Here is a 22,859-nt window from a genome sequence, read left to right on the forward strand (position 1 = left end):
CAATCCTGCAAGACTACAGTTTAAGTAGAGCTTCCAATTTGCTGTGGTTGGCATGATCTAATTTTGGCTTGAAAGGTACATTTTTCCCCCTCTGGGTTTCACTGACTACACATTGGAGAAAAAAAAAACGTTCTTCAAGGGATTCTTACTCTTTCCTTTCGTAAGGAAATTTAGAGAATTTAACAACTGTTGGCCTCTGGCTAATACCCAAACTAAAGTCTTTTTCCAGCTTCGCCTACATCTTGACCTCTCATGCCAAATATTTTAGGGAGTCTATTTATAAACTTCATCACTTCCCCTGTTACTTCATCTTTAGAAATGCCGACAATTTAGAAACTGGAATGATGCAACTGGTTTCATAGATGAAAAAAACAGGATTCTATAGAAAATTTTCCTGTCATAACTTAAGAAATTATTTTATTTTCTTCTCAATTCTACAGCTAGAATGGAAGTAACACCAATGTTCTGTATTTGCTTCACCCTAGTGTTCAAAGATGTTTCAAAGTTGTAGAGATTTTGAATGTTCCACTAACAGGAGTTCTTAACGCTGACTATACATTTCAGTCACTTCAAACACTTTTTAAAAACACTGATACCCAGACCCATCCCAGACCAATGAAATCAGGATTGTTGGACCAGGTTCCTTGGCATTGTTGCTTGTTAAAAACTCTCCAGGAGATTCCAATGTGAAGCCAGATCTGAAATTAATCATATTAAAACTCTTAGAAACATAACCACTGCAACACATGTATGTTGTTGCATTATCTCCCTTGGATGTGGTATGTTCTTGAAATTTATCAGTCTATCCAGTTATGAGCTAATTCACCTGAGAGAGTTTCTCAGCTATTGCACGAAGTGAGAGAAAAAAAAATTCATCTGGACAACTTGACTCTTAATAGATTTATAAGTTAAAATCATAGAAAGCTTTGCCTTTCTGAGACAACAGTCCTGATAAATATGCCCCTTTTCTGCAGAACCAGTATTAGGAACTTTCAAGGGCTTGAAAAGTAATCATTTTTATCTGGATCATATTGACTCTTTGGAGGGTTTCCAGTTGTCTTTAAAAATATAAATTTCACCTTGTGATATTTACTGACTGGCAAATCTCTAATATTATGCTAATTAAATTCAATGCTGTATACTTAATTTACTCAAGGTGATAATTTTCTAATTGCATGTATGATGTTAATGTATTATCTATCTGAGATCAAATTCACTACATTTTGTGACTTCCAAAAAAGTCAACCCATTAGACCAAAGTTCTCAGTCTTTTGTAACTAATTTATTTCTCTACCACAGTCACTGGGAAATGGTATTAGTAAGCAGTGCAACCCAGTTCTTCCACCTCCCTCCACATGAAACAGGGCTTTTTTCATTAAGTACCTGGTTTGTGAAGGTAACATTATCTAGCAGCTGCTACCAAAAGGTTTACAGACTTGGAATTTTGTTCCATTATGTAACTGAGATCATTATCTAATCCCTGCTCTTTACATAAAACTTTATGTGGTTCATTTTATGGTAAGGCTTCCTATGAAATAATAAAACAATCTTTTTCTACAGAATTTGTGGAACTAGTATTTTTATTTTCCTGTCATGGCTTGCCTTTTCTGACTTCTGTCATACACACAAACACACATACACAAACACACACACACACACAGATACGTGTGTATGTTTGTTTGGCAACATAGGAGGGACAAGCTCAGTTTCTCGGATTCTAAGTGTCTTATAAGATCATGGTTTGCTATGTTTACAGATTTATCCCCTTCTATTAGAGTACCCGAAGTTCTTTTAAAATATACAAAATGTTTTCCTAATGGTATGACATCCCTCAAGTACTTGACTTTCTTTAGTTTTACTCTTCTAGAACAAGAAGGAAAAAAAAAAAAACAAGAAATACCCTTTAAAGTTTTTTAAAAATTACTTTGTAAGAGATATAAGTTGAATCTCCACTATATAAAGTATTCTTGGGTAGCTCCCTGTTTGGTGCTTTTCTCTTATTCATAACTTGTCCCATATCCCTTGTCAAAACAGTGGGTTGCAGGGGAGGACCTGGATCAGGCCATCCTTCCTTTCAGCTGTGTCTAGGAAATAGGGCAGGAGTGGGCGCTGAGGAGGAGTATGTCCTCCCAGTTACCTTGAGATCTGCAACAGTGAGGTTTCTATGGCATACCAGAGAATCTGGCATACCAGATTAGGCTGGCACTTCCTACTTCTGGTACCATCTTCACGGCTTCATTAGGTGCCCCCAACTTCCACAGAATCTAAAGTTCTGTGCAAGGCCTGCACAGCTTTTCTAAATGGGAAAGCAAAGTTGAGAATATGGCAGGCCATATGAAAAACATATGAAAGTCTGCTATGCTTTCAGAGGGAAGACTAGCCCCCAAAACTTCTTTTTCTGGAGTACTGCCAGGATTTGACTCATCACGTAAGACTCACCTTAGGCATCCTCGACTGAAGACTGACCTAACAAGTCATCTCCCAAAAGAGCTGAACATTCTATCAATTAAACATTTACCTCACTTTCAACATCCCTGCAGTATAGTGTTTATCACATTACATTTATAATTGCACTTTGCATATTCATCTCCCTCATCAGACTGAATTCCTCAACAACAGAGTTTCCATCTCTCACTTTTGTATCCCTAATAAAATACTCCCATGAAACACTTAGTGATAAGTTGACTGATTAGTTAATAAATTTATACAGTTGATGTCCTAGGAGAAGCGTTGGGCAATAGCAGTAGACATTTTATTGGCAGAGCCAAAGGTAGTTTTCAATTTATAGGTTTATTTGTTTCTGAAACTGTAAGAATGCATGGATTTGTATGCCCAAATTCAAGATTCACTATTTTGAAATATACAATACATTATTATTAACTATAGTCAACACACTGTGCAACAGAATACCAGAACTTATCCCTCCTCCTGTCTCACGGAAACTTTGTACCTGTTGACTCATGTCTCGTCTCCCCTTTCCCCATCCACTCCCGCCTCCATTTCTGGAAACTGCCTTTCTACTCTCTACTTCTGTAAATTCAGCTTTTAACACTACACATACAAATGAGATCACACAGTATTTGTCTCTCTGTGCCTGGCTTATTTCACTTAATGTAATGTCTTCTAGGTTCATTCATGTTGCAAATGACAGAATTTCTTTTTTCTTTTTTTTTTTTTTTTTTTTTGAGAGAGAGTCTCGCTCTGTCTCTCAGATTGGAGTGCAACAGCACCATCTCGGCTCACTGCAACCTCTGCCTCCCGGATTCAAGCGATTCTCCTGCCTCAGCCTCCCGAGTAGCAGGGATTACAGAGATGCGCCACCATGCCTGGCTTTATTTTGTATTTTTAGTAGAGATGGGGTTTCACCATGTTGGCCAGGCTGGTCTCAAACTCCTGACCTCAGGTGATTCACCTGCCTCCCAAACTGCTGGGGTTACAGGCGTGAGCCACCATGCCTGGCCATTTTTAAAAAATTTGGAGACTGGATCTCACTATGTTGCCCAGGCTGGTCTCAAACTCCTGATCTCAAGTGATTCTGTAGCCTCAGTGTCCCGAGTAGTTAGGATTACAGGCAAGAGCCACTGTACCTGCCTAACATCAGTATTTTAAAATAATTCTCCTTACAGCCAAGGATTCAGAACCACTTATCTAAGCTAACTGTTCAAAGGAAATCCAATGTTTTATACCTATGACCTTGTCACTTGGCATATACCAAAGATCGGTTATAGCCCATAGTTTTCTAACGAATTCTGCTTGTGAGAAACTTAGTTGATTTTAGTCTTTGGATGATTAAATTTTTTAAAAAGGCTTTTGAAGTGCAATATTAGCTACATCACAATCTTCTTCAAGGAATATTACTAATAAGTTTATGCAATTATCTTTTATAGAATTAGCCAACAGCTATAACTTCCTCCTCAGTCTTAGGGTAATCCAGGCCTTTACAGTGAATAATTATTTCCTGCATATTTACAACTCAAATGGATATTAATATAAATACGGTATTTTATGGAATCTTAGAGCATGCTTTACAGTTAGAAGATTCCAAAGAGACAGAATTCAAACAACTTTAGTCAAAATCACATTAGGAAGTAGATATAACTGGCCTCAGTGGTTTTGCTGGAAAGAGAAGAACGAACACTGGGTGTTACCAATGGGACTTAACATTGCATAAAGTACACAAAACTTCCCCGCCAATGGGCATCATAAGTGACAGGAAGGCTGTGTATCACTGTAATCAATTAATTCCAAATAACACATTGAATCCCCAAATCTTCAAGTCATATTTCTTTTTTTTTTCTTTTCCTTTTTTCTTTTGAGATGGAGTCTTGCTCTGTCGCCCAGGCTGGAGTGCAGTGGCTTTATCTCGGCTCACTGCAAGCTCCGCCTCCTGGGTTCACGCCATTCTCCTGCCTCAGCCTCCCGAGTAGCTGGGGCTACAGGCTCCCACCATCATGTGCGGCTAATTTTTTGTATTTTTTAGTAGAGACGGTTTCACCGTGTTAGCCAGGATGGTCTCAATCTCCTAACCTCGTGATCCGCTGGCCTCGGCCTCCCAAAGTGCTGGGATTACAGGAGTGAGCCACCGCACCAGGCCCAAGTCACATTTCTAATAAACGAATTTTTAAATACAGAGAGCATAGATTATTTGCATGCTTGCATGGTAATCCAAACAAGCATTTCATTCTTTTCAACAGTGAAACAAAGCGGAAGCAAATGTAGTTACTAATATGAACTGTGGAAATTTGGCAAGGAATCCATGACATTAAAGATATGGTAGCTATTAATTTTGAAGTCCAAAGCTTGTATATTTGGTAATTCAGAAATATCTGAGTCCCATTTGACCTCTGGTCAGCCTCTCTGTCCTCACTTCTAGTCAACAGTACGACAATACTTTTATGAAAAAACAAGGAAACTGTTTATTAGAAAAAAGAAAGTTCATATTGTTTCTCATGGTAAAAATTCTAAAAATGATCCTTTTCCTTTTTCAAAAGGTCTTTTACTGAACCCAGAAAAATTCAGTTAAAAGCTAAAAGCTATGCACTTGATGAATAAACTTGATATAATATTTCTTAGTTTTCAAATATAACATGACCTTGTTCTAACTCGTCAGTAGTTATTTCACATCTAACTCTGGTTTTAAGGTTTTGTTGTTTTCCTTTTTTAACTACAAAGAAAAAGTTTAAAGGTGTTCTTGAAGTTGAATTCTCTAGAATATCCATCTGCACTAATTAAATTTACTGAATAACTCCTGAAATCCATTTAACATTCATTTATAGGCTCTGTTATACATCTCACATTTTTAAATTAAAACCATATAAATTACTATGATTCTTGCAAATGAAGGTTAAAAATTAAAACAGCTCAAGAAATGAATAGCGAAGTGGTCACTAGACAGTGATGACATAAAACGAGATTTTCCCATTTCAATTAAAGCTAATATTGTAGCTGGAAAAATATATTTTCGCAAATAGCAGTAAGACATTGCTTGTGAAAAGATGATTTATCAAGTAGTTGATAATGTATGTTTTTCTCACTTCACATTAACAATGTGGAAGCATGTATCACAGGCTGAGAATTAATTCACTTCTCTTTAAAAACAATACAAACATGTTTACACAAACTTAGTTATATTGTCATTCCAAGGTTACTAAATATTTTTCCCCAAGATGCCAGGCAAAATTAAGACTCAATAATTGACTCTTTCCTTCTTCTTATCTAACAGATAAGATCATGTATGTGAGATTTTGGCTTAACGGGAAGAGAGTGGACTTGAGACTGACTATCTGGGTTGAGATTCTAGGTCTGCCATTAAGTGGGTAACTTTGGACAAGTTACTTTGTAAATTTTTACCTCAGTTTCTTCATCTATATAATTGGGATAGTAACTGCACCTACCTCATTAAGTTTTGAGGAATAAATGAATTAATGCATATAAAACTTCAGGCCTATAGAATAGTGTTCAAGTATACGGTATGCTCTCAAAGAAATGTTAGCTGTAGTTTTTATTGTCTTATTATAATTAGTAATTCTTTCAAATTAATAGTATAAGCTTTTAAACACATATCATAGAAGTTATTAAAATTATTAGAGATATTTTGAGTAGTGACGCTGGAGAAAGTAAAAGTGGAATTCCTAAGTCATAGTTGAAAGTATCAATTATATTTATAGAAGATCAGTCCTACTTTCAACCACCAAGCCAGCAAGAATTGAAAACCAACTGGTCAACATATGTCGATGCAGATGGAAAAAGGATACAACTGTCTTTAAATTCCCCAAAGAAAGCTGAGTGGAGAGCCTTCTGGTCACTGCAGTCCAACCTATCATTACGCGTGCAGCGAGACTCTTTGATGGGTTTCTTAGTCTATGAATAATATATATTTTGGGGACAGTGTCACAAAAATAATCTGTCTTTGCTCCAAAAAGACCTATGACTAAGCAAACGCAAAGAAAGAATTACCTCCCAACCACAAAGGAGGGTGGTACCCCCTGTGTTGGAAATCAAGACAACTGGCAAAACTTTAAAAAGTATTTTTGAGATAAAAATGGCCCCACGGTTCATATCCTGGAGAACCAGGAACATTTCACGTTTCAGAACTACTCTTCCTTTAACTTTAAGAAATAAAGCTGGGGGGAAATATCTGATTACTTCTTTATGAAGCATTACTAAATAAAAAAGCTTACCTTTTTAGAAGATCTGGTATTTACAAGCATTTCACAAGGCAAAACACAATTGCAAATATTCAGTTTCGGTGAATACTGCTAAGAGGCGTAAGCTTTTCCCCCAGTAAAATTTGGGATGATATTTACACTTTGAGTGATAGAAGATTTTAAGGATTAGTAATTCAGGATAAGTATAACTAAGTTTGCCTCTGGAGTTTTGTCTTGAAAGGATGTCATGTATATTCAAATTGCCGCAAAATAAATGATTCTGGTTGTTCTCCAAGTCCGTGTGACACCCCCCACCCAATACTGGCATAGTTAGTTAGTGAGGCTGTCTACTTTCTTGTAACACGCTACAATTCTCCCACAACTCTACTGCTGGTACTTTAAGGAGAAGAAAGAGAGGCTATGACAACCCACATGATTTAACTAGACCATTCTTATCAGTTCACCACCTATGATTCTTGGCCTTTTATGCCAAGAGCAAATATTCCGAATTACACAAAACAAAGCAATGAAATTACTTACAGGTTAGATAAAAAGTCGAGTTATCTGATGTGTAAGATTACAGATAAATTAAAATGTTGGCAGAAAAAAGTGAACTCCAGAATTGTTCTTTATGATTCATCTTAAATCTATGTGCTATGTTCACATCGTCAAAAAAGATTATAAAATCAACTTACAATAGCCATGTATACATTACAATATTTGACATAAAACAAACAAGGATTCCTTTTTCTTTACGAATTAAGAAAACTTACTACAACAAGCACATGATAGAACTCCAGAAAGATAATTTAGCAATTAATCTATATGATGTGACAACAGTGCCAATGAGTTCCAACTGTAATTATCTTGCTATAATGGCAAAGTTGTTTCACAAAGGTTTTAATTTATATTGCTGGATTTGTCTATGTGACAATATATCAGTTTCATAATCATGTTATGCCTTAAATGTATTTTGTAATTTTTCCCTAGGCAGAAATCTAAAACTAGTTTTCATACATATGTGTGTGTGTGTGTGTGTGTATATATATATAGCTTCATTTGTACAAATTGTCATTCCTTAATATATTTTCTTAAGATGCATTTTAAGTGCATGTGAATTATAACCGATTAAAAAATGTTTAATTTTCCTGAACTTTGAGTTGTTCTCCAAGTCAAAAATTATTTTAAAATGCTAAAACTAGCACTTAAGTACCTTTCTAAAGCCTTCAATTCTGGGAGATTTAAATACCATGAACTGTACACAACATGTAAATATGTCCATTATCTATCTGCATATGTAGTCCATACTTACTACACATACTTGAAATTTCAAATTCTGTTAACTTACTACACTTATTAATTCAGAAACAAATGCAACTTCCATTGCTCAAATTTTTTTAATTCACATAGTATCAGAAAAATTATTTTTTATGAAAACAAAAACTGATTTTTTATGAAGAACAGCCAATAGAAAGAGAAATCTTAACAAACAAAAATTAATTTCATAACTAATTATCTAGTATGCTTTTAAAACATGCACACTTACAAAAATAAAATGTCACATTATTTTGTGAAAGGATAGTGTATCACGCGTCTCTATACGGGCTAAGAATGTTTTGGTAGTTTAACTACTTTGGGTTTAACTTAATGGTGTCAAACACTTAGGGAAATCAGTACTATGTATCAGATCAAATAACTGGTACTTATGGTCATATCCTAAGTATTCTATTACAATACATTTTTTAAACAATGCTTTGACTTGAGTAGGAAGGTAGGTTTGCTTTTAGTATGACGGAAGATATGTATTGAAGGCTTATGCAGTAAATTTCATAATTGGAAATTTAATAATTTTATCTAAAAATCTTTGGTTTATTCTAAACAATCCTATAAAAATTTACTCAAATTTAAATATAATACACTTCATAAAGATGTTTGTGAACTTTTAAAATTTTATTTTTAATGGAAAGTAAATATTTGGTCAAAAATATGTTTGGAAGAAAGCTTTTGGTCTATGAATATTGTAAAAGTTTCTTAGAAATCTCTTAAGGGCTGAGCACAATAAAACTAGGGCAATGCATATATTCTCAGTTACTCTTTAAAAAAACCTGTAAAAGTGACTATAGTGGCATGTTCTGACACATTCTTTTCATAAACCGAACCCTGTTAGTGACAGCAGAACAGATTGTGTGCATCTGCTGGGAATGAGCCAGATGACAGTGGAAAAACGCACATGGATACCTTGGCACAGCAAATAAAAAATGGAGAAAAAAAGACCTGGAAGAGAAAGTGTTCAACTTTAATTGAAACATTCTTTCCAACATGATGAACATCATCCAACCACCTCTTTTAGCCTGTCAATTTTACATATAAAAATGTGTTTTAAAGGAGTTCTTTGTAAATTAGAGCTGTTTTGTCCTCTCTCAGCACTAAATATTGACTCAGGTTTTGGGTTATTTCTTCAAATTATGGCAATGTAATAAGCATTAGGGTAGAAAAAGAGGCCAAACCACTCTACCACAGCCTGGTACAAAAACACTAAACTTATAAAAACCCTTTCAGGTTCAAGTCAAATTTTAAATATCTGGGGTAAGTTTTTGAATTATGTGGGTATTGTATTGACAAGTGCCAAAGATGCCACAATTCAAATATTCTGCAAATGTGACTATCGTAAATGTTGCTTGCGCTCAAGAGTGCTACAATATTTTATTTTATGCTGATCAACCACAGTATTGTTTAAACAGTTGCCTCAATAGCGGTAGAGAGGTCCATACATAAAAACAAATGTGCTTCTATAAATCATATCAAGAAGTTTTCTCGGATGCTCTGATTACAATGAAAATTTATTCTATACAGTATACAATGCAAATTTTAAACTGAAGATGAAGTTGTTTAATAGATTAGTAGTCTGACTGAAGCAGCTGCAGTCAAAAAAAATTCTGGTGATTAACAGCCATTTTCCAGTAATCATAACCCTGGAAAGGGCTACTAAGTAGGGGGAGGGGGTTGCAGATGGGAATTATTCTCTAAGCCCATGTGCCTTAGAGGGCTCCATCATCTTCATGCAGACTTATTATTATTATTATTATTTTTAAATTAAAGCTTTTAGAGGCGTCCTTGATTGCAGTGTTGGGAGCTGTCCATGCTGTTTTACCATAGGGAAGTCCACTCTGCAAGTATTCCTTGTGCTGAGCACTCTTTATCCAGGCATTAAAACAGAGTTAGAAAAGAAAGCTGAAATGCAAGGTGCACACTAAAGGGGCATTATTCAAAAGCATGATAACAATTTCAAGTGATTGCAACTAGCCAGGTTGTATAAACTGGGCATGTCTCATCGATATTACCTGACATCCAAAATATGAATTTTTTTGAGAAACCATGTGAACAGAAAAGCTGAACAAAAGGGGTTCCCTGACACCAGTAATACTCACATTTTTTAATCTACATTTTACCTAAATCTGTTTGCGTTATCAGAAGGTATAATCCTCAGGTACAATTCTGCATTTTCTATACTTTATGTTTTTTTCTCACATAAATAAAAATACCCAAATTAAGACAAGTTCACTTATTCGTCATCTCAAAGTTGATAAACTGTGGTCATAATGAATAAGCCCTCAAATCTAGAGAAAAATAGGATAATAAGGGTACCATTTGCTGGTTATATTTTCTTTTCAGATAAAAAATGCATTTCATCTTTATGGGAAAATACAATTCATTCATTTATTCAACAAACATCTATAGAGTACCTATTATATGCAAGAGTTCTTGCGAAGAAATATAAAGATGAAAAGAACACACATTCATCATAAATTAATTCCATCTCTACATATAATCAAAGTTGTCTAATAAGAAAAATAAACAAAGATTATTAATGTATACAAAAGTGGATAATACTAAGAAAAAAACCTAGAACTCCTGGCGACGCTGGTTTCACCATTAAAATCATCTAATTACTGTACATGAAACACTTCCTCCAAACTGAACTTTCATTAAGACTAAGGAATAATCTACCTGCAATTCAGAACTTTGAGTAAATGACTTTTAAAATTCATGGATGGTATTATTTTGTTTCTTTGGTTCCATTTCTGGTTCTAAAAATAATATGATACTTATTTAATAACATCTAATCTGTGAAAGGTTTTGATTTTCTTGGAGAAAGAAGTATATTGAACTTAGCAATCATTAGAATTGACCCACGACTGTGTAAGAATTAGAGACTTGCTCTGAATGTGACCCAAATTTAATGGACTGAAAGTATTATTGAAAAATAATTTTTAATAACCATCCCACCAAAAATTTCTAAATGATCATCAGCAGAAACTTAAAATGACTAAAATATAGTACAATGCTATGATAATAATTTAATAATTACTGATCATTTACTATGTATCTGCATTATGGTTTTATATCCTAGTAAATCCTTTAAAAACTTTAAGAGGTGGATGATTTTATAACTCCCATTTTACAGATCCTGGAACTGGGGCTTTCTGGGCATTAAAACACCTGCCTAAAACCACTAACCAGTAAATGGGAGGCTGGCTTTTGAACCCAGTTTTGGTCGTTGTTCTTAATCATTATTCTTTATTGTTTATGGACATGTTTGTCTAATAGCATAACATGTAGAATCAAAGAATTATATTAAGTGTGGAAATGGGGTCTCCAAACTCTTTATGCTTGTTTAAACGATCTTCTCTCGAGAGTGTATCTACATCTTTTCATGCTTTGTATCTCTCTCTCTCTGCCGTCCCACACCAATGCTTCCCACACCGTACACACACACACACACATACACACACACATACACACACACTCACACCGTTGGAGTTCTGGTCTAACACTTACTTCATAGAGCAACCTAAAAGGCATAATGTGGTTGAAGTTGTCCAATAACTGTACCACTTCCTGGGAGTTCATGAAGCTGTTCATGTTTGCCACGAATATACCATCCAGTGACTCTAAAGCTGCTGTTGTTCTTTACAAAGACATGATCCTATAGCCCTGACTGTTTCAAGATCAGTGTCTGCAGTTCTTTCAAGACATGGCATTGGGCTGTGATGAACCACATCAGTTTCTCAAGTGTAAGGAGGTAAGTTAGCATCTAAAACAATTCTGTCGCCCATGTGTAGTCAAAACAAGTTAAAAGTGCACTTGCTTTCACAATACCAAATACTTTGAAGCAAGAAGGAAGCTCAGACGGGAGAGAATCCAAAACAATGAAAACGGAAGGAAAAAACATTGAAGTCAAGAATTCTCTGATTTTTTTGAAGCAATAAAATGAGAGAAGCACAGGGAAAAATCACATAGCGCTCACTCTAAATCAAGCAAGATCAGTCTTGGAAGGGATATTGCCGATTCATTTCAACCCAAGAGTCAACGGGAAACAAATAATGGGTATTGAGTATCTTACTCAGCCTTCTGCAAATCTATCAATGTCATCACGGATTTTTTTTTTTTTTTTGGTTTATGTAAGGGGGGAAATATTCAAACATGAAATGAAAGAAAAAAATAGTCAAAATTATTTACTTTAACTTCTAACCTATATAGAGTCTAAGTGGACTTCCAATAAATACTAGAAATAAAAAAATAGATTCACTTAAAAATAGACAAATTTGTTAGACTTCATTTAGTTAAGAAAAATCATCCAGAATAAATTAGGTCCGGATTTATATACTACCTTTTAAAGATATTAATGTTAACTGTAATAGAAGGGTGAAAAGATCTACTTTTTAAACCACATAAACCTTTACTAAAAGGCCACCCAACAACTTAAGAAGACTCCTCAAATATGGATGAAAATCCGGTACCTTAAAGCAGTAATTGTTTTAATGGTTAACAGAGTTTAAAATTTCCCAAATTCTTGACCAGAGAATTACCTACTAGGCGAACCTCTAATAGAGTCAATGTTTTAATCGGGTATAGTTTTATCATATTTAAATAGCAAGATAGCTTATTTTCTATTTTAAAATTTCCATTCCATACACGTGTTCAATAGTTGAAACTTTACAATGTATCTGACAATATTTACCAACGGGTATGATTCAAATGATCCTACTGTTCCAGAGAATTTCCAAGAAAATAAAGAAATCTCTTACAATAGCCTAAATAGAAACATAGTTTTAATCTGAATTTTTAAATATGTGTAATCTTCTAACAAATAAATGTCAAAAAGTATTGACTCATATATACATTAGCATTTACAAAACAAAGTTTAACACTTTTTTCCTCCCTTGCTAATGGGCCTTGAAAAAGTGCCAGGTGTAGGAATATGCCATTGTTATCATATTCTTATAAGCTGCCTAATACATTTTTTAAGATCTATGTTGTATTAATTTCTTAACAATTTGTCGGGAACATTTGCATTCACAGAAAAATAGATGCTTGATATTTAAACATAATTAAAATTATCATTCTTATCTATTTAAGTTTCAAGAGAAATAAAATTAAATTACACTTAACTGTTGGTGTAATTTGGTAAATTTCATATAGGCAATTAATAATTAGTGTCGTGGGTTAACGACTAAACTAACATTTATACACTATTCATATACTGTTAAATCAATAATTTAGTTTAAAAATAAAATTAGAACAAATATTTATTAAGTGGTAACACTTTCTCCTGAAGGCTCCCATTTAATACATTTCTAAAGAAGAAGGCTAGTTTTAGAAAGGTGTGCTGGCAATAATCTGATTGCACCTCATACAAATGAGAATTCTACTGATTGAAAGGAGCCATGGCAGCTAGAAATTATTTTTTAATAGGATTTTTTAAAAATCACATGGGTAACAGTTGAAAATGTAACTGGTAATTAAAGCCTGCTTCTTAACAAATTTTTACTTTATTTTTTAAGGAGAAGTATAAGCTTTTAGACTATAGTTTCAGATACAAGGAATATTAATGCAGATATTTAGAAGTCAATTTATTTTGCATGGTATTATACACATTACTTACACTGTACCTTTCAAATGAAGAGCATAAAACACATCTGAAAACTAAAAGCTCACATTTTCTCCCTCTGTACTCTGTATTTTGACCTAATAATCATTTAAAGTGTGGCTGTTTATCAATAAAAATTTTTGCAGCACCACACATTGTGGTGGAACGTTGCTATTTCCCGAGATAAGTACAAAAAACCTCAATGCTAATTTGCATCACAAAATGATCTAACATATCTGGAATATAATGCACAAGCTTCATTGAAAAGAAACCATTATATTTTTCTTTGCGAAACAAAAAGTACAGATATCTGAATGGGTCTGGGTGTGCTGGAGGTAGGGGGTGGGGAAGAGGTCTCATTTTCTATCTCACACCTATTGTTTTATGTATTCTAAACTGCTATATGGGAATAAAAAGGAAACATACTGAATCCACTTTGCAGTTAATGTCTTAGTAATTTAAGAGGCAGAATTTTCAAGTTAAAGAAGGGAAACATTATGCTTTTCCTTTCCCAAAGCTATTTCCCCTATTTCCCAGGAAGAAGGCCCTCTGTTCCTCACCCTATGTAGAGGGAAATAAAGGACATTACTTAGGGCTGAAATCACTCTGAGACAGAAGAGGGGAAGTTTATGATGTGGCACTGTGCACAGTATCTGGTCTGCAGCCAGGAAGTTTTCATTTTGTAGCTCTGCTGCCAGTACCTGCCCTGCATATTCAGGAATAAAAATATACCAGAGCTCTACCTGAAAAACTGTGGATGTTACAAAGAATTAAAAGAGTTTATTTTTCTTTCTTTATCCTGAGTGTAATTACTGTTTTTAAAAAAGAAAGAGCTGAAACTATAGTAACTGGGGTTTTTGTTTTTTTTTTTCTTTTTAAACTCCTCAAACTACCTTCCCACAAAGCCATTTAAGTTAAATGGTACATTTACAGACTCACCTACATGAAGGACATAACTTAAAACATCTGCTTAGACACATACGTTCTGTTCAGATATAAAAAATGTGGCAAAAATTTTTAAAAATATAGTACCACTATATTCTTAAAATGTGTGTTCTTCTCCGTGTGTGTGTTCATTCATTCAAGAGATCTTTGACTGCAATTAGGTAGTCGGTCCTATAAAGGCTTCCTTGTGTGACCGTAATTTCTAAAAGTAAAATGCTCCAGTGAATATTTCTGCTAAATAATCACATCTTAAAATTACTTTAAAGAAATTCCAATCCCTCATGTTACATTAAGCAATAATGCCAGTTTTCCATAATATGCCTTGGTTGTACCACCTTATTCAGGGTCAACAATTAATTAGAAGACAAAAAGTATAAATCGCGTGTTTATTAAGTAGCAGACAAATTTCTTTGTCTGTCTCAACGTATTTACATTAATGAATTTATTTTCTAATTTTGAAAATAAATAAGCATATTTAAGCCAAAGCTGCCTGTCTTCGGGGTTTGGGGAAGGATGCACATTCTCTTGCTATCCTTCTAACTTGCTGAAAGAATCACAGGTGTGAAAAAAGACGGGGATAGTTCTTGGCTGTTTTTTAAAAAAACACTTCACATTCTATCAAAATACCATATCCACCTCTTTTTTAATCCAATATGCTAAGAATCCACAGTATCTGAGAGCAATTAATATGAATTCTTCATGTGCATCTTATCTATGACAACAAGATAGAAGAGGAAAACCAGACCACCACGCTCATGATGCTATTTGGAAAAAGCAGCTTCTCAAAAGGGACTGATTCAAAGATCAGTTAGTTCCTCCAGCGTCTAAAAACAAGTTTTGGGTACTTAATTTAAATCACTGCTTGAGGACTTGCACTGTCATTCTACATGAATCCCAACCACTTGCAGGAGGAACAACATTGCTCCATTCATTTCAAATTTACAGCATTAAGAATTAATAAAGTCTTTATAATGTCTGCATTATTTAAGAGTAATGATTCCTGAAGAAATCTGCCTGTAACAGGTTTACTGTTTTTATTGCTTGCAATGTCATCAATTTCCTTTTCAATGCCCTCAAAAGATTCTCTTCATGTACTTTGAACTTTGTTTACATTGGCTGTATTTTAAAAATATATACCAAGATTTAACTTGTACAATAAAATGACAATGTACAGCAAATGAATTATGGTGATGACAAATAAATGTTACTCATATCACCTAAAACTAAACCATGAATTTATATAACATGTATCACATAATTTCCATATTTAATAGGAATATGATTTTTTGCAGTAAACATTAATATAGTATCAAAGAGATGTGAGATAATAGTATATCAAATAGCCTTTTCTATAATCTTATTTTTACAATGGTATTCTTTGTCATAGAACATTCTTTAATTATTTTTCTTACACAGACAAAAATAACAAAAGAATATCAATGCCATCTTCATATTCTTAAAAGAGAGGGGTAAGGAATGAATGCTTCCAGCACCCTTTATTTTGTTATGCCTCAATATTGTCTGTAAAGTAACATGGTTACTAAAAAATTCTTGATTTGAGCAAGACCAAAATTATTACAGTGTACTTTACAGTTATTTCACGCATGAATGTTAAAACATACTGAAATTATAAAACTTTCATAGACTTTTTCTCAGTATTCAGTGTAAGATAGGTTGTCAATAAGAGCTACTTTAAAAAAAACTGACAATTTTCTTTGCTCACTAACTATAGGAGATCATTGCAAATTATTTTCTTTCTCATGCTGCTATTCACTTACATACTGCATATTTGCTTCAATTCTCCAAGGGAAGAAATGTGGCTCTTGTGGGAAAGGTCCACCCCTTTCTACATGTTTGCTTCCTTGAACGAAAGGAACACACCCCCTTACATTCTTTGAAATGTGTCCAACAATTGTAATAGCACTGTATTATTGACTAAATTAGAAAATCTTAAGTGATAGTCAAATATTGTTAATACACTGTGTATTTTGAGTCAGGAGAACTAATGACACATACACAGATAACAGAAATGAAGTTCAATCTAGTGTCTACACTTGGATGCTTTAGAATGTTTGTGTTAGTAGAAGAAACTCATGAATGTTTTTGTGTACATGTATGTTGTATGACACCTCAGGAAGAGGCCCATGAATGTTACAAGTTTTTGACTGCCTCCTTTCAATTTAAGACCCATTAGAGGAATGACCCCTTTCTTTCATAAGTATATTAGAGAAAAAATATTTAGAAATTTAGGAAGTAGAATCAGAGAGCTGTTTGAAATCACAAACATGCAAAAATATCACAGGTCTACGCTGATCATCCTAATGGCACAAAACTCACACCAAAGTTGATACCCACTAACTTCTACCTCATTAAGGCAAGCTGCTGGTCATTGGATATTATGTTCTAACAAGACTTCCCTTTATGTAGAATAATATATTTCCTTCCAAGGCAAGTTTTTCTTTTGTTGTTATTTTCTAATAAAGTAATATACTCCATATTTATAGAAAATTTTGCATTTATCTTTGATTTTATCTTTCTAAATATTCTTTTTCTTTATTCCACTTTTACAAAGAAATTTTCAAGTGTAAAGACACAGCAGGCAAAAAAATTATATCTCTTTTAAGATATTTTAGTGTTTAAATGAAATGGATAGTCCTTGTGCAATTTATCAGGCATTTCAGAATGAACCCAACTATATAATTCCCAGGCCTACAAAATGGAAGCTTTGCTATTTGCCTATGTTTCTCACTTGAAATAAGAGTGAATATAAAGAGTGAATATATAACTGGAACTGAAGGTAATAAACTTGTTAAAACTTAGTAAGATATTGTGATGGTCAAAGAAAACCTGCAAGTGCGTGCCACAAATCCACTCAGATGAAACATCTCATTCACTAAAATTTTCTATCTTATTATAATAGTGCGCAGAAAATTAAACACATAAATATTAATTTTATGTATCACAGATGATGTAGGCAATGAAAATGCAATGTTTACATTTATGGGTGACTCATTAGTGTTTTATTGTGTGAAACACTAGGAGGCATCAGTTGGGTAAAAAAGGACTTCAATTTTAGAAGAAGCAAGAAATTACTGTAAAGTTGGGTGTGTAAGAAGTTAAGATTTTCAAAATGTTATTATGTAAACCAAAACTTTATTCTCTGAAATAAACTCTCAAAACATCATATTCTATTGTAAAGAATGATCTTTCTATAACATTCATGAAATATATATATTTTATATATCTAGATAAAATTTGACCAATGAACTTTTATGAAGATATGTTTCAGATATATGGATTCATAACTATATAATTACACATTTTTATGTAGAATATATTTGGTAACAGAATAACATAATGGATATTGACTATTATGCATTTTCTGCTGAATTACTCAATAACATGAGTGTATGTTTTATTTCTGGCAAATTCTGTTTTGTGCTCTTTATAACGCCTCTGAAAATGTCTAATGCATTTAAGCCTTACAATACCTGCTTCATGTAAGCAGACAATTTAATGTTTGTTCATAAAGAAATGATGGAACTTAAAATTTACACAATGAAGACATACATAAAAAAGGACATGTTTTCTCTTACTTCACTACTGAAAGCCTGTCATTTGAAAACTGAATTTTCCATTGTTTGAAGGGTTCATAATGATGAAGCAACAGGGTCAAAGTATACTTATCTAAGCAATCATTTGAAATTGAGTGTCTTGCCATTCCTCAACAATCAGCTTTTATCTTTGACCTATCAAAATAACATGTGAACTATGTAATCTGCCTTTTGTAAGGTGCATAGACTCTGTTGTTCCTGGTTTTGTGAATCACCTCTGTAATCTGGTTTGATTTCCTAAAGGTGACAGATCTCGGTGAACAGTCAAGCTTTACTGAGTGCAAGACAGTCCACGCGCCTATGAGATTAAGGTACAGTGCTAAGGACGGGGATCTTAATTACCTATCTTTCCACATGCAGCATACTGATGGAACAACAGTGATTAAATCATTTCATCATGTCTAGGCAATCACCACATTAGTATAGAATGAATACGTGTATTTTGATAAGTTTTAGATATTAATTTGTGTGGTATTTTCTCAGAGGATGTGCTTTTGAAAAAGAAGTGTAACTTTATTAATAATCTCTTAACAGTTCATCTTGTGACCATTAATTGCATATTAAATTCTTCTATGTTGCTTCGAATCATGTCCCCAAAGCCAGAATTCTCTCTTTAATAACTATGTCTTTGTTGTTACGTAGCACAAGTATTGCTGCACAGCTATTTCCCCATTTTTGTCACTTTCTGAGATTTCATAGACTCAAATTATACCACACTTTAGAGTTGAGAAATAAAACCACAAAATATACTACAATAAACAGAAGAAAGTTTTAAAAGATAATATTAAGATATGCTAAGGAGTTATTCAGTGCTGTTCTTTATAAAAGAAGTTTAAATACAATAAAGTATTTATTAGAAAGATACGTTTGCAGTGTTATGCAATTTATTGATTCCGTTAAGTTAGGGCCAAGGAAAAAAATTTCAGGTATCATTTCCCCCAAATTTTTCAAAATGAACATGTTTACAAAGAAGAAAAGAGGCAAGGTGCCTCTTGTTATCTAAGTTTCATGGAGTTATCTAGTATTAATGTGCTTCTATCTTGAAAAGTTAATATCTGTGATTGCACACTTTTAAAATATGAATAGCTCAGAAAAGGTGGGAAACTGTTTTTATAATAAATTGCTCATTTGTTATTGAAATAAAAAAATTAACATTTAATAAAACTTACACTTTAATATTTTCTTTCAATATATTCCACATGCACAGCAATCAGGATGTAAATGGTGTAATTAATGAATGAAGTAAAATGCTGCCTTTCCTAAGAAGTCTGAAAAAAAGCCAAACATTCCAATGCTGTGTGAATTATATTAATAAAAATAGTAGGTTTTTATAAAATTTAGTAAAATTTGAAGTAAAGATAACAGCCACCTACTGTCTCCTTGACGGGAGAACCAAATTTTAAGCAAATGTTATGTTTAAAGACTGTTTTGATGAAAACTTTTAGAATTGAGTTAGTAGCCGAATACATAGCTAAGTGTACTTTTCTACAAATAGAATGAGATATTTGATTTAAACTATTTCTTTCCTCTTGAAATAGGATGTTAGATAGGGGTATACCATTTTACCTATCAAGTTCTGAGTCTTGCTTTAGAACTACTTCTTTTAACTTAAATAATTTCATGCATACACTGGAAGACAATAATATGGCTTTTTAACTGCATTATCTTTAATTGAAACTGATGGAGAAACAAAAATACTGCTTATACCATATTGGTACATACTGAATGTTTTTAAAGACTAGCCAAAACTGACATTATTTTTTAAAATTAAATAAGATGTTTTAGTTTCAAATTAGAGATTGTTGATCTATTTAAAGCTAAAATTGGTATGCAATACGAGGTTAAACGGGGTTCACAGGTGGTCACATTTCCATGTCCTACCAAGTCTCTAGGGATTGGAGTTATTATACTCCACATAAACATCTTTACTCTGCAACCACAATTCCATTGCAAGGTGCCAGTGAAAGTAGGCTGGTCACTTTTTTTTTTTTTGGACTGGTATAATGAGGTGGCTGGAGTTTCCTTTATAGCACTTAGAAATTATATGCAGTCCCCAAGCATTTCATAAGACAGTTACTATTAGAGTTAGTTTCAGATTCACAATAGTAAAACGCACTTTGTGTCAAAGCAATTCTCCACTGAGGACCGGTTAAGGAACTGGCAGAGAGCCCAATTGTACTTATTATACTGTCAGCATTTGCATATAAAGTATTTTGTACAAAAGACACGCATTCCTAAAATGTGACAAAAAAAAGGCTTTCCCCAACGAATGAGAACTACTGGACTTAGAATAGTCAGAAGTGATTCAGATATAAAATTTCCTTTAAAAATCAATAGCCATGTTCAGGGAAGGAAGGTAATATTAGCATTAAATTTAAATACTTCCATAATATTTAATAATAAAATAAACAATGTGCCACATCTATATATACTTCCTTTGTGACAAACTTTATCATCGAGTTTGGTAACTTTCATTCCAAGTCCAAAGAGAAGGCAATTTAAGTGACTTAACCTTGCTTGCTTTTAAACAGCTATATATTTGACTTGACCTGAACAGCAATCCATATGCTGAAATCGAACGTGAATTGTGAAATGTGTAGACTACCATGGCAGGGATATTACTTTTTGTCCACACCAATTAAGAAGCCCTCTGTCAAGCCAGCACTTTGGTGAGGGAAGGAAATGCACAAAGGTATACTCTGACAGACAGCCATGCTTTAGCTCAAACTAATCCCAAGAATTAGTGGCTCAGAAGCATAACCCAGGGCAAATCAGTGTCTTTGGGGGGACTCATGGGAGCATCTTTCCACAGTGAACTAACTGCTAAATCTTAAGGCATCTACTTCAAGGTCACAGAACATGCTGTGAAATATTAAAATCCACCAGGCTCCACATGCTCCACCATATCAAACATGCTAATGACGTGAACTAACTTCATGAAACTTTAAATACACTGGTGTGACAGGAACGAGTCAGGAGTGATTTCAATAGCTGATGGCAAACGGATACGACTATCTGAAAAGTTACTTTTAGCAACAAACAAGGAAATCATGGAATCTAACGAAAAGAATGCACAACGAGCCTCAACTTCAGCCTTCAAAAAAGGCACAGGGATAGATAGACACAGTGCCGTGGAATATATTGATGCAGATTTTAGAGACAATACCCGGGTTTTCTATTTCCTCGAGAAATATCAGGGGTACTTACATGAAGGAAGACCCGATCAGATTAGTCCTTGGGATATTTTCCTTTCTTAAGAGAGAGAGAGAGAGAGAGAAAAAAATAACAACAATAATCTTTACTTCGTCCAGCGTTGAAGTGCTTCTCCACCTGATTCAAACATGCAGCCACGGCGACCCACACAGAACCTTCAAAGTCAATCCAATAGCAGCCCGAAGATGTCTGGGTGTACGCGTGTGCTCAAGTGTCTGTGACTGCGAGCAGAGCGAGCAGAGAGCTGGAGACGATGTGTGCGTGTGTGCGCGCGCGAGGGGAGCGCGCGCGAGGGGGGGGGCGCGGGGCCGCGCATTCGCGCGCGCCGAGGCCGCTCCGAAGAGGAGGAGGAGGAAGAAGGAGGAGGAAGAGAAGGAGGAGGAAGAGGAGGAGGAGGAGGTGAAAGTGGCTCTCAGCGGCCGGTCGGATTAAAAGTAACCAGACTCGTCCAGAAAACTGCGTCCAGGAAGGAAGTGACAGAAGACGAATGGGAAAAGGAGAACAGCTCACAGCGTTTGAAACATCGCGTAAAAAAGACTGGGGGTGGTGGGGGCGGGGGGGATGGAAGGATACTGGGAGGGGAGGCGGGGGTGGCAGGGAAGACGGAGCACGAAGGGTTGGGGTTCTAAGCAGCACGTCCGATGAAGTGTCTTTTGCCTCCTTTTTTTCCCCCTTTATTTAATTTTGTCCTTGCCTTTGCTTCGCGCTGCCTTTTTCTCTCCGTCTCTCTCTCCCCCACAATCCCAAACCGTTGACTTTCTCCTCGCGAGCTGAAGAAATCATCAGTTTCACTCTTGCAAAAGGGGGGCGGGACTAGACCTCGGAGCATTTTAATAAAACAAACATACTGCAGCTCCCTCCTCACCCCTCCAGTCTCAACTAGATTGATAAATTACTCCACTACACTACTTTAATTATGTATATGGTATGCAGAATAAATCACTGAACATCAGTACCTCAATCAAGCACTTTTAAATGATAATTGCATCTTGGTGAATCAATCTTTCCATTCCTGACATTTTGCTAATTTTAGTTTTACGGTGGGGTAATAGCACATGCCATACGCAAACCTAATGACAATTCTTTATTGCATGAAAAGAAGACAACACGGCGAGCTGCGGCTCCCTGCTCCTCTCCCGGCGCCTCTGCGGAGGTCGCTCGGAGAGAACCTAGTCTCCCGCTGCGGCGCGCTCGCTTGCTCTTCGGGGACGCTGCGAGCCAGCCAGCAGGAAAGTCCTTCTAAAGTCGGGATCTTTCCTCTGACCAATAGGAGCGCGACCCTAATAGTTGCTCTTGTGACTTTTCCCCCTTTTGGACACGCGTTAGCCACTTCTCTCTTCCACCGGTCGGTGCGCTGCTCCGTTACTCACGCGTAAAAACCACGGTCCAGGATGTCTGCAGCACTCGATTCCAGCGTGCTTTTCCTGCACGCCCAGAAGTCGCGGTTTTCACCCTGAGAGGTTGGAGCGCTAGAAAGCGAGCCGAAAGGTTTCTCTAATGTTAGTAATG

At 35.0% G+C, this 22,859-nt stretch overlaps 1 protein-coding gene across 29 annotated transcripts in view; it reads right to left on the reverse strand.

Moving 5' to 3' along the window:
* The window catches only part of MEF2C (myocyte enhancer factor 2C), a 163,942-nt gene extending 142,162 nt beyond the window's left edge, over positions 1-21,780 (reverse strand). For 6 of the 29 annotated variants that reach the window (XM_063612259.1, XM_063612243.1, XM_063612223.1 and 3 more), the window contains exon 1: positions 21,440-21,568. The gene's annotated coding sequence lies outside the window, so the exon portion shown is untranslated. Of the gene's footprint in view, positions 1-19,306; positions 19,406-21,344 lie in introns of all 29 variants that reach the window. The other 23 variants (XM_055233009.2, XM_063612238.1, XM_063612255.1 and 20 more) reach the window with 15 other exon arrangements.
* Positions 21,781-22,859: the final 1,079 nt, after the last annotated feature.

Source organism: Symphalangus syndactylus, chromosome 11 (assembly GCF_028878055.3).
Source record: "Symphalangus syndactylus isolate Jambi chromosome 11, NHGRI_mSymSyn1-v2.1_pri, whole genome shotgun sequence".
In the NCBI taxonomy this organism is placed as follows: domain Eukaryota; kingdom Metazoa; phylum Chordata; class Mammalia; order Primates; family Hylobatidae; genus Symphalangus; species Symphalangus syndactylus.